The sequence below is a fragment of the Benincasa hispida genome, chromosome 7, assembly GCF_027475165.1.
Source record: "Benincasa hispida cultivar pf3 chromosome 7, pf3_genome.v1.1, whole genome shotgun sequence".
Classification (NCBI taxonomy): domain Eukaryota; kingdom Viridiplantae; phylum Streptophyta; class Magnoliopsida; order Cucurbitales; family Cucurbitaceae; genus Benincasa; species Benincasa hispida.
In genome coordinates this window covers 51,949,978-51,964,026 of record NC_143484.1, presented here as the reverse complement: position 1 = coordinate 51,964,026, position 14,049 = coordinate 51,949,978, and the positions used below count along the sequence as shown (strand labels likewise).

The following is a 14,049-nucleotide window of genomic DNA, read 5'->3' as shown; positions in this document are numbered from 1 at the left end:
TAGCCCAAACCCAATTTGAGCCTAATAAAGTAATTAGACCCAAGCCTATGTAATGTCCATGAGAAACCTCTACTAAAGCCTGAAGCCCAGAAGATCTGAAGTTCTGAAAAACACAATTCCTTCAAAGATCAGAAGACATATCTACTAAAGCCTGAAGCCCAGAAGACATATTAAAGCAGAAGACTTAAGCTTCCAAGATCAAGTATTGAAAGAATTTAGAGGGAATTCAGACTCCTTTGACTCCTGAAATTGACCATGCTTGAAAACTGAAGTCCTTTGTTCCTTTGTTATTTGAAAATACATGCATTTTGAAGACTGAAGTCCTTAGACATTACTGAAGTCCTTTGAAAATAGCATTCTGCATTCTAAAGACTGAAATCCTTTGAAGTCCTCATATAGCATTCTAACATACAAACATTCTGACCACGCGCATTCTGGAGACTGAAGTTTTGAAGATACAAGAAGTACTAGAGATTGAAGCATCGCATCAAATCAACATCAACTCAAGTTCACAAGTTTTTCCAGAAATCTCGTGACCACTGAATAAATAAATTCATTTTTGATTTTGGTTGAATTATCGTTCATAATTCGTGGATCGGTTCCCTGATCATCTGAAGAGCGAGAGCAAGAAAGCCGCCATTGATAGAGCAAACACCGACCAACTTATCCAGCAAAAACTTGCCGGAAGGAAGGAGGCCGCCATTAGGAAGAAGATCAACGAGGTTAATACTGAACCGAATTTCTCAAGATTGTTTCCGAATCTCGGAAAGGAATTTCGAAGAAAAACGCCAGAAAACGAAACTCCAAAACTTATTACCATAATTACCACTGCGATTTGCAGGAATCGAGAATGTGGAATCTGTGAAGAGACGACCAATCCTATAGCGGCCTGAAAAGTGAGACTCAAATTCATCTCCCCGAAGCTGGTGTAGCGGTTGGTGCTTGGAATTGGATGGCTCTGGAATTCATGAACGACGTACAATGGAAGAGTGCGATGTTGCAGGGCATCGAATCTCCTTCGATTTGGTGCGATGGCGTGAATAAATCTGGTAATGATCTGAAATCGATTGGCTGAATTAGGTTGGTAGAATTGAGGTGGTAATTTGGATAATATAGAAGAAGTATGCGATAAAGCTTGTTTTATGAGAATGCGAAAGGAAAATGGGCGATGATGTGAAGGAGGAGGGGGTGAATGGGAAGCCATTGTTGTGAGTTTGAATGCTTGACTGCACATTGCAATCACTTATGAGATGATTAAAGCTCAAAGAGATGTGAGTTTTGGAATCAAAAGTTGAATCCTGCTTTCGGCTGTTGAAGTCGAGTCAAAAGAGGAGTCTTAAAGTTGGGGTTTCGTATTATCTCTCAAAACGTTATTGATAAAAAGAAGAAAAAATTTCTAGTACCATACTCCATTTGTGTTTGTACTACTATAAATTTTTCCAAAGAGAAGGATGGAACAAGAAGCTAATAAGTTCCGTTGATTATTTGGTTTTAGGCCAAGTTTACTGATTTGTAATGAAATTTAATATAATCGTCATATAATTCTATTGATAGATTAATTATAATTTGATCGCGTAGAATCATGAAGGTTGTCACATTTACTATTGTTATCGTTACATTTTACCTTTGTGAGTCAAACAATAGCAAAATGTTTCAAAACTCATAATTTATTTTATTAGAAATCATCGATGTAATTTCTAGATGTAATTGGATCGAGTGGATTTATTGTAGATTTAGAAGTGGGTCCTAGATGTTAGTACGGGTGAAGAAGATGTAGGATTGTATCAGCAATAGCGGAAGCAACAAAGATCATTAAGCACTTTAATTCATTAATTTCGACAGAAAATAAAGCATGCTCTTGCAGAAACAGGTGGGTTTCATGACATACCTTTGTAGAACTTCTTCAAAGTTCAATCTCCAGCGGCAAACTTCTCCAAATCTTGTTGCAAACTACCTCAAGATCTTCTCCACTATTTTCTTGGTGCTCTAGATTGCGTTATGGGACTCAAAAAAAAGCTTGAATCAAGGGATTTTAGAGAAGTGCTCAATCTAGTTAAAGAACCCCTTCTTCACCACGAATTTTCAACTAAAATTCTATCGATTGCATGCTTCAAAATCACTCCAATCTCTTCAATATATTGTAGCCCATCATGCAAGGAAGATAGTTGCACGAGGTGCAACTCATGCTTGGAGTAATTGAAGGCAAATGAATGAATTTTGTGTGAGCAACTAAAGAAGGTGATAATGGAATAACCAAAAATTCCATTTATGTGTTTTTCATGTTTTACCAACTTTTCAAATTGATTTCAAAAAACAATTTCATTTATGAAATTGGAAAAATTATTAATTTTACAAAATTAATTTTTCTAATAAAATTAATAAATAACAATTTAAATAATTCTAATTAATTTAATATACATAAATCCACATTCATATATTTAAATCATATTTAAATATTAATTCTCCTATTCCGTTTATTTCTCAAAATTAAACACGTAATTATATCTCATATAATTACTAATTCCCTTAATTCTAATTTGAACATTTTCAAATTAACTTATCACGCTACTCTAGAGCTAATCCATTTATGAGTTAGTAGGGGATCTTGCGGATCTATAAATCATGGGTTTCAATCTAAGATTAATTGACTATACTCATTAAACCAAATTAATCCTCATTCATTAACTAATGGGACTAAAGCCCATAGTATATATATTATGTACACATGATTTAACCATAATTAGTAAGTCGACCCTTCACAAGTTATTCGTAATAATGGTTGGGTCAAATATCTGTTTTATCCCAGAGATTACGTCTTGTTCCTCAAGTTCCTACTGATCCTCTAATGAACAATTGGTTTGTGATCCAATCACTAAACCAAAACTCTCCCAATAAGAGGGTGGGACCCCTTGTTCAAGATCTGGATTCAGTACTAGAGAACAACCTTTCTCCTATCCCTAAATCGGGTAGGCGTGAATTCCATCTTGCACCCTATGTCCCCAGCTATCTATTCAATCTTACCCTTGAAATAAGAGGCTTTTTGAGCCAGCGCTGTTAAGCTAACTCTCACCTATGCAAATCTAAGGATAACCCTAAATAAACAGGAGTTCATAGTTAACTCAAAATTAAGATCGAGTTACCTAGGTCATCTAAGTGAAATAGTCAATCTTATACAGTAAACAACGTTATAAAGTAAGAGTGACTTATTTTTTGGTCCGATCTTATGCAAACTCATTGCATAGGATGCCCCCTCATGTCATAATATGTATGAATTAGGATGACTTCATATGTAACACTTTACAACTCTTTGTAACAACTACAGAGTATGCCACATCCGATAGTATTATTAGAATAAGGTACCTAACCTTATTCATATACTATAAATCATTTTGACTATTTACTCGAATCTGATCCACTCTTATGTCTCTATATAAAGTTCAAGTACTCATGTAATAATCATGGGTCTTAGTTTATTGGATTTAGACTTTCATGTATACAATTTATAAAATCAATAATAAGTTTATTGACTATAGAAAATGTTTATCGTTTTACAAACTTCGAGTTTTAAGACATAAAACCCAACAATACTCCCACTTGGACTAAAACTCCAGTGGATCAATATATACAAATATATATAATGTTGAGTTTATATGGAGAGAATAAATGTACAAATACAATAAACTAGGGCATTACAATATCCATAAATTCTCCCACTTTCCCTAATGATGCAAAACTTGTAGACCTAGTCCTACTAGGTGACCCTCGAACACTTTAGCTGGAGGGCCTTTGTAAATGGATCAGCTAAGTTGTCTTGTGAAGCAATCTGAGTGACAATTACGTCTCCTCTGTGTACAATCTCCCTGATGAGATGGTACTTCCGCTTGATATACTTTTCCCTTTTATGGCCTCGTGGTTCCTTTGAATTTGCAACTGCTCCACTATTGTCACAATAGAGAGTGACAGGTAGGTGCATATTAGGAATTACTTCCAGATCTGTCAGGAATTTTCTGAGTCATACCACTTCTTTTGTTGCTTCACTTGCAGCTACATACTCAGCTTCCATTGTGAAGTCAGCAATACAACTCTGCTTGATGCTTCTCCACACAATTACTCCTCCATTCAGAGTGAATACTGACTCCAAAGTTGATGTCCTCAAATCAATATCGGTTTGGAAGTCAGAATCAGTGTATCCAGTAAGGATCAGATCCTTAGCACCATACATAAGCATATAATCTCCCGTTCTCCGAAGATACTTGAGAATGTTCTTAACAACAGTCCAATGATCATATCCAGGATTAGACTGAATTCTGCTGACTATTCCTACAGCATAACATATATCGAGACGAGTACACAACATTGCATACATTAAACTCCTTACTGTTGATGCATATGGAATTCGATTCATCTCCTCAACCCCTTGAGGTGTCTTAGGACTTTGTTCCTTAGACAGGTAAATTCCATGTCTGAAATGTAACATTCCTTTCTTGGAATTTTGCATTTTATACCTAGACAACATCTTGTCTATATAAGATGCTTGAGATTATGCTAATGTTCTGTTCTTGCGATTCCGAACTATTTGGATTCCAAGAACATATTGTGTTTCTCCCAAATCTTTCATTTGGAATTTCGAAGTCAACCATCTCTTAACGTCAGCGAGAAATTCTACCTCATTACCAATGAGTAGAATATCATCAACATACAATACTAGAAAAGTGATATTTTTGTTAACGATTTTCTTGTATACACAGGGTTTGTCATTGTTCAAAATCATAAGATCTGATCGCAGTGTCAAATCTCATATTCCAGGATCTAGAAGCTTGTTTCAACCCATAAATGGATCGATTAAGTTTACAAATCTTTTACTCTTGATCCTGCTATATAAACCCTTCTGGTTATGATATATAGATACTCTCTTTAAGATAGTCATTCAGAAAAGCTGTCTTGACATCCATTTGCCATATTTCATAATCATAAAATGTAGCTATGGACAAGAGTATTCTAATTGACTTTATCATGATAATTGGAGAGAAAGTTTCTTCATAGTCTACCGTCTCTCTTTGGGTAAACCCTTTTGCCACAAGTCTTGCTTTGTAGGTCTATACCTTACCAGCTTGGCCTTGTTTTCTCTTGTAGATCCATTTGCAACTGATGGGTTTTACCCCTTCAGGTTGATCTACAAGATCCCAAACAGAATTGAAATACATAAATTCCATTTCAAGGTCCATGGCTTTAATCCATTGGTCTTTATCCACATCATTCATTGCTTGTTTGAAAGACAATGGATCCTCTAAACCATCATCTGGTATGATGACTTGAGTTTCAGTCAAACCCATGTACCGGTCAAGCTGTTGCACAACCCTCCCACTACGACAAGGCATTCTTAACTATTGAGAAGGATGTGAAGTCCTAGTTTCATTAACAACTCTTGTTGATAGACCTACTCTATCAACAACTCTTGTTAATACATTTGTTGTTTCTCTGGACATTTCTTCTATTACTAGCTTATTGCGAGGTTGATGATTCTTCACATAGTCTTCCTCTAGGAACGTTGCATTTGTCGATACAAATACCTTGTCTTCCTGAGGATCGTAAAAGAAACCACCTTTTATTTCTTTCGGGTAGCCTACAAATAGGCATACAAATACCTTGTCTTACCAACTTTTTAGGATTTTACACCAACACATGTGCTGGGCAACCCCAAAATCTAAAGTGACGTAAATTTTTCTTTACGTCCTTTTCTAGAGCTCGTAAGGTGTTTCGGAAACACTCTTCAAGGGAACTATGTTCAAAATATACACTGCAGTTTCAATTGCATGTCCTCAGAAAGAATTTGGTAATGGAGCGTAACTCATCATGGAACAAACCATGTCCAACAAGGTTCTGTTTCTCCTTTCTGCCACACCGTTTTGCTGAGATGTGTCGGGGGCTACAAGTTAAGACTGAATTCTATGTTTTATCAAATAGTCTGGAATTCTAAATCTATATACTCACTACCTCGATCCGATCGAAGCGTTTTAATCCTTTTACCTAATTGGTTTTCAACGTCAGCCTTATACTTTTTGAACTTTTCAAAAGTTTCAGACTTTTAGTGCATTAGGTAAATATGCCTATACCTAGAATAATCATCTATAAAACTGATGAAATATTCATACCCTCCTCTTGCTCTAACATTTAGAAATCCACAAAGGTCTGAATGTATTAGGTCTAAGAGTTTTTTTGGCTCTAAGACCTTTTCCAAAAAAAATAAATCTTTTTTTCATTTTACCCTCAAGATAGATTCACAAGGTGGTAATAAACTGTCTTCTAACTTATTTAGATGACCGTTCTTGACCAATCTCTCAATCCCATTGAGATTTATGTGACCCAATCTCAAGTGCCAAAGATAGGCATTTAGAGAAATTTTCCTTTTCTTATGAGTCTCAACAATTTTAAACGTCTCCATGTTCAATACGGCTTTAACCTCAGTTGATTTTAATATATACAAGTTATTTTCTAATTTTGTAGAGCAAATTTGTTTACTTTTTGTATTGATGAACACTTCATCATTTTCAAAATAAACTTTATAATTTTGTTCTAACAAACAAGAGATGGATATTAGATTCCTTTTCATAGAAAGAATGTAATATACATTTTTCAAATAAATGTATTTATCTCCTATAAATAACTTCATATCTCCCACGGCTTTAGCTGAAACAACCTCCTCAGTCCCTACCTTAAAGATTGTTTCACCTTCTGTCAACTATCTCCAGGAACTTGTTTCCTATGAGATAGTACAAACATGATTAGCGACACCTGAATCAATTATCCAGAATTTATCGTTTTCCACTAAACATGCTTCGATAACAAGTAAATCATATTTATCTTGTTGTTCAAATTCTGCATTCTTATCTATATAATTTAAAATTTCAGATAGTTGGGAGATAGAGGACAATCCTATGTTAAAACTTTTTTGGTGTAATCAACTGCTAGTAACTTGTTTGTTGATTTGATTTTACTGTTATTTAATTTGGAAGTGAGTATTCTACAAGAATTCGACATGCTGATAAAATTTAAACAAATTCTAATTAGCAAATTGTAACTAAATCCAAAATAAAGTTTTAGCAAAAAGTAATAATGTACCCATAACCATTATTTAATTGCAACGATACTTTAATAAGTCAAAATATGTGCTCCTTCACTAAAGCAAACAATTTTGACCAAACACTATTTTTAGAATAACTCTTATTCATATAGACGTTTAGTTACGGTTTTCGATAAGAAATTACTAACACTCTCAATAATTCTGTAAGTGTAACCCTCCGTTTTCAGACGTCAGAGGTCGGCCCCAACTATGCTACCGAAATGGAGAGTCAAGGTTGGGAATGGACCTAAGAAATCCTATCTATTTCTGGAGTTTGAGTTGTTCTGAATCCTGTGTTATAACCCTTCGAGAGGATAGTCGTCGTTAAACGACTAGCAAGGGCCGCCTAAAGCAAACCAACAGGCACAACATAGGAATATCATGGTCCAAACTAACGGAAGAAACCGCAGGATATATTGACACATATCCTTCATCCACTTACTAGAAACAACTTCCTCCATTTACCTTGTTATTGACTCATACAAACACTTTCCGTATGGAAGTCACTCCCAGGGTGACACGAAGCGTCATATGAATCTCACGGTGTAAATTATGTGGAGATGTGGCAATTGAAATCTACATATGGAATAATTTATTTATGTTTGAACAACTTCCTCTTATTCACCGTAATCTAGATTTAAGCTAAAAAATACTTTCCGTATGGAGGTCACTCCAGGGTGACACGAAGTACCGCTTAAATCTTGATTGTGAACTCTCAGAGACGTGAGAGCTAAAAATAACATATCATATATGTTATTAATCTCCCACTGAAATGTTCTAATAACTTTATCATATAGAAGTTATTAAACTGCCACTGAAGTGTTCTATTAATGGGGTAGATTTATATTTAAGTTCTTTTTGGCTAATAAAACAACCCTAAGTCTATGTGGTTTATCCAAGTATAACACTTATAATTGGACTTTAACCTACGATGTCTAGGTGATAAACCATTTTATTACCTCACATCGCTCACGTATGCTCATAAAACTGGTTACCAACACTCAATAATTCGACCATAATCCCCAAGTATGAGGTGTTCCGTAGATCGTCAACTTAAGTACCCCCAGCCTTAGATAGGATTATATACCAATTGAGTTTGTAACCCGAGTTTTACAAGTTTTAATTATTAAAACAAGTGGTCAACCTACGTGAGTATGCAACTGTTCTTTATGGATTTTAAAAGTCTAACCCAATTTTATAACAACTTATAAAACTTTAGACATACTAAACATCCATAACATACATAAAGACATTCAATATTTAATATAACACTTATATTAAATACAAGAAATCCTAACATGTATACTATATATTATAACAAATTATAACATACTTTCAATACATGTAACATGATTCCTATGGTGGGATTTTAAATCTAAATGGCATACTGTATGCATATACAAGATTTATTTAATTATAACATATATCAAATACATAAATTATTAAACACAGACCGATATGGTTTCATTTTTAGCATAAACAAGCAAACCGAAACCTAACTATTACAAACAGCTTCAAAACTGTCTTTGAACTGCTCGAACAGCTCCAAACCAAACCCAAGCATCTTGAACCGGACTGTATAAGTCTGAACTAGACTAGCCAAAAACCCTTTGAGGCTGAACTGGATTGGACCTTGAGAAAACCGGTCGAACCAACTGCTCTCAGTCCAAACTCGAAATCTCGTTAAGGTCGATTGTGTAACACTAAAGGCTATCGTCTAACGCCATCGCCTTGTGTTGGGCAGAGGTACACGATCGCTTAATGTCTTCTGTTTATTGCATACTGCAATCGTTTAGCTCTCGGGTAGAACTACATGATCGCTTAACACCATCGCATAGCGCTTCTTGTCATCATTTAGTGTCCGTCGTAGTTACACGATCGCTTAGCTCCATCGCATAGAACTTCAATGCATCGTTTAGCTCGCATTGCAGCTACACGATCGTGTAGTTCCATCGTATAGCACTTCCAACGCATCGTTTAGTTCCCACACAAAGCTACATGATCGCGTAGTGCTACCGTATAGCATTTTCAATGCGTCGTTTAACTCCTACAGGTACATGATCGTCTAGTGTCTAACATCACAACGACCAGTGCCCATTGCTAAACGATCGTCTAGCTTTTCTTCACATCGTGTAATGCCTGGAACTAGACAATCGTTTAGCATCTGAATCTCAACGACGATTTTGAGCAGAAGCTGAAAAACTGAAAACAGCAGCTCGACCTTCTTCAATTGTTTCTTCAATTACAACTTAATTTCAACTCTAATGACTCCAAATAAATTACAGACTCTTGGGAACACATATAAGCTCATCATACAAGAGCCAATTACAAATTTAATTGAGGAATCAAAGAGAAATTAAAAGTCAAAACTCAGAATACCATATCAGTGCAACAGTTTCATATAACTCATGAAAAAACACCCACCATACCAAAATTAAACCGAATTGAATGCTTATATGATGCTCTAATACCAATTGTAGGATTGTATCAGCAATAGCGGAAGTAACAAAAATCATTAAGCACTCTAATTCATATCTTTATAGAACTTTTTCAAGGTTCGATCTCCAGCTGTAAACTTCTCCAAATTTTGTTGCAGGCCACTTCAAGATCTTCCTCACTATTCTCTTGGTGCTCTAGATTGAGTTGTGGGATACAAAACAAGCTTGAATCAAGGGATTTTTTAGAAGTGCTCACAGCAGCAATCTAGTTGAAGAACCCCTTCTTCACCACGAATTTTCAGCTAAAATTCTATCGATTGCATGCTTCAAAATCACTCAAATCTCTTCAATATATTGTAGACCATCATGCAAGGAAGATAGCTGCATGAGGTGTAGCTCATGCTTGGAGTAATTGAAGGCAAATGAATGGATTTTATGTGAGCAACTAATGAAGGTGATAATGGAATAACCAAAAATTCCATTTATGAGTTTTTCATGTTTTTCCAACTTTTTAAATTGATTTCGAAAAACAATTTCATTTATGAAATTGGAAAAATTATTAATTTTACAAAATTAATTTTTCTAATAAAATTAATAAATAACAATTTAAATAATTCTAATTAATTTAATATCAAATATTAAATTAATTTTTACACAAATCCACATTCATATATTTAAATCATATTTAAATATTAATTCTTCTATTTCATTTAATTCTCAAAATTAAACACAATTATATCTTATATAATCATTAATTCCCTTAATTCTAATTTGAACGTCTTCAAATTAACTTATCACGCTACTCTAGAACTAATCCATTTACGAGCTAGTAGGAGGACCTTGCGAATCTATAGATCATGGATTCCAACGATCTGAGATTAATTGGCTAAACTCATTAGACCAAATTAACCCTCATTCGTTGACTAATGTGTCACTCCACTAAAGCCCATAGTTGTCTCATTCGTTAACTAATGGGTCACTCCACTAAAACCCATAGTTGCACTCCATTATGTCCACATGATTAACCATAATTAATAAGTCGATCATTCATAGATTGTTCGTAATAACGGCTGGGTCAAATATCTGTTCCACCCCCGAGATTACGTATTGTTTCTCAAGTTCCTACTAATCCTCTAATGAACATTTGGTTTGTGATCCAATCACTAAACGAAAACTCGCTCAGCCCAGTGAGAGGGTAGGGTCCCTTGTTCAAGATATGGTTTCAATACTTGAGTGAACAACCTTTCTCCTATCTCTAAATCGGGTAGGCATGAATTTCATCTTGCACTCTATGTCCTCAGCTATCTATTCCTTCTTACCCCTGAAATGGGAGGCTTATTGAAATAATCCCAAATAAAGTTCATAGTTAGCTCAGAATTAAGATCGAGTTACCTAGGTTATCTAAGTGAAATAGTCAGTTTTATACAGTAAACAACGTTATAAAGTAAGAGTGACTTATTTCTTGGTCCGATCTTATGTAAACTCATTGCATAGGACGCCCTCACTCCTCATGTCATAACATGTATGAATTAGGATGACTTCGTATGTAGCACTTTACAACTCTTTGTAACAACTACAGAGTATGCCACATCCGATAGTGTTACCAAAATAATGTACCCAACCTTATTCATATACTATAAATCATTTTGACTATTTACTTGAACCTGATTCACTCTTATGTTTCTATATAAAGTTTAAGTACTCATATAATAATCATGGGTCTTAGTTTATTGGATTTAGACTTTCATGTATACAATTTATAAAATCGATAACAAGTTTATTGACTATAGAAAATGTTTATCATTTTACAAACTACGAGTTTTAGGATATAAAATCCAACAGAACACAAATACACAATACCAAAGTTAATAAAATTAGGTTCAATTTCTAATATTACCATTGATTTATTACTACTAGGATGAACGTGACCTAGAAGAAAATGTTTCTACTAGGATGAACGTGACCTTAGTTTGAATTGATTCTCAAGTGCATTTCTTATAGTTACTAGTACACTACAATTGAATTAGGCTCTTATAGTTACTAGTACACTACAATTGAATTAGGCTCGATTTGATATAAACCATCTCTCACATATCAACCATCTCTCTCCTATATTTTCATAAGCTGAATGTATATATAACATTTTAAACAATAGTTTGCAAAATGTAAGTTATATATATAATAAAAAGTACAAATGTCATTGATAGTAGATTTATTTTATTTATTATATAAAATAAAATAATGTAATATTTATTTACCAAATACTGTGATCAATTGGTTGAGGTCTAAAGCTGAAATTTACCATATATCCAATTTTTCTACCAAAACACATTCCAAGATATTAAACCATGAAACACAAGTTATGATTTTTTCTTCCTTTTTTAAAAAAAAAAAAACAAAAACAAAAATCTCTTTTTTCAAAATATCTATTTTCATATTATTATATAAATCAAAACAAACACAACTCAACTGACATGTAATATATGTTAGCGACCAAGAGGTTCTGATTTGAATCCCTTCACTCCTATTGTACTAAAAAAACCAAACCCACAAATTAAAAATTAATTTCAGAAGCTAGTTATAAATTATAAATCAAAATCAAACTTTGAATGTCAAACGTGTTATTTTCAAAATCTCAATTACACTTAAATATGAAAGATAAAAGTTTTAGTTTTGAAAATTAAGGGTATGTTTAATAGAGAATTTAAAAACAAAAATTTAAAGACAAGGGATTAAATGATAACTGATATATATTTTCATGTTTTCTAATGTGTTTGGTAGCAAAATTTAGAAATTTGATTCTAATTTAAACAATTACAAATTAGTTGTAGTTACCCACTAAATATTAATTAACAATAAACTATTATTAATTTATTTACGAACATGTTTTATATTAAAAAATGTAAAATTTATTATTTTCTAATATTATATAATTTATAGGACAATTTGATAAAAGCTTCATAGAGACTATTTAAGAGGATGTAATAAATTATAGAAACTATATATAGAGTTATATCAAATCATAGGAACTAAAAATCTGAATTTTAAAACCACGTAGACTAACTTTTAAATTTATCCAAATCATAGGGGATCAAATTTGGAATTTAACCTAATTTTATAATACATTAAATAATAAATATTTTTTTAAAGAAAAAAGTTTGAATTGAATTTATAACATGACATCTTATATTAAATATTTTTATTTTCATTTACATTTTAAAATTTAAATTTTAGATACAGTGAAAACATAAAAATATTATTTTCAGAATTTATAATATTTAGATCATATTATCTTAAAATAATTTTTAAAAATAGAATTCGGGGTCTATCAAACAGATATTCACTAAACTCATTGAATCTAAAAGCAACCAAACAAGCCCATATCTCAAAATTTTCCTGCCCATTTGTTGTGAATTATGATATCACATTCTGAAGGGGAAAAAAGTTTGATTAACAGTGAATTTATTTAGGAAATTTCTACGTAATTTGCAAGCAAACAAGTCAATATTTTCTGTCGGGAGAAGGATACACATATTTCCATGGGCCATGGCTCTTAGGATTCTCTTTCATTTACTTTTCTTTCCATTTCCACTTTAACTCTTTTCTTTACACTTTACGTCTTCTTCCTCTCTTCCATCAATTCCCAGAAGCTTCAAAAATCAATAGCCATGCTTTAAGGAGTTTCCTGGAAGATTCTCACGAAGACTTTTTTTTTCTCCTCATGGGTCACGTCTATAAGAAATTTCCTACCAGAAGCAGCTTCAAAATACTCTTCTACAACTATAAAATATATCTACATAACACAGATTCCCAATGAAGGTTCCCTTATATTTTCTTGCAATGAAGAACGCTGGAGTTATCAATACAAGTCCAGAAACTTCTTTTGCCCAGCATTTCCATAACCTTGGTCAGAAATATTCAAGCTTGGACATTTCAACCAATCTTCTGCACTGTATATTGTGCTTCTCCTTCAAAACAGTCATCCTTATTCTCTTGTTTCCTTATGAGCAGGTGAATGGGAATCCTGTGCCTGCTATAATCTTCAAAGGCCTTCCATCAACATTTCATGGCTTTCTACTTTCAATTGTGATGGCATTCTCAGGCGCATCCAATGCGTTGATGCTTGCTACTAATAAGCCAAAAATTGCCAAGTTTTGCAGCTATTATTCTATGGGATTTATGGCCTCAGCTGTAGTTTTATTGCTTTGGGCTGTGTTGCAGACAGTTTTTAACTTGAGTCAATGGCAGGATTAAGATATGTTTAGACGTTTCCCCTACTTCGTTTCTTTCTTGACTAAATTGGTTTTAAGGGGGGGCATCTCAGACGTTTCCTGTAACAATAGAGTTCCTACAATCTAAGATTTGTACCAATCAAAAAGGAACCTTTCGAAGATTTTCCAATCCAAGAACTTGTGTTTGTCAATAAAACAGAAAGAACATTGACAGAAGAATGGAAATTCCATTTTCTAGTCAGGCAGAAGAATCTCAATC

At 33.6% G+C, this 14,049-nt stretch overlaps 1 long non-coding RNA gene across 1 annotated transcript; it reads left to right on the top strand.

Annotated features, from left to right (window-relative positions):
• The first annotated feature begins 587 nt into the window (after positions 1-587).
• On the top strand, positions 588-1,535 carry LOC150035235 (uncharacterized). Its single transcript, XR_016530792.1, has 2 exons — positions 588-722; positions 842-1,535. It is a non-coding gene; the product is annotated as an uncharacterized LOC150035235 (long non-coding RNA).
• The last annotated feature ends 12,514 nt before the right edge of the window (positions 1,536-14,049 follow it).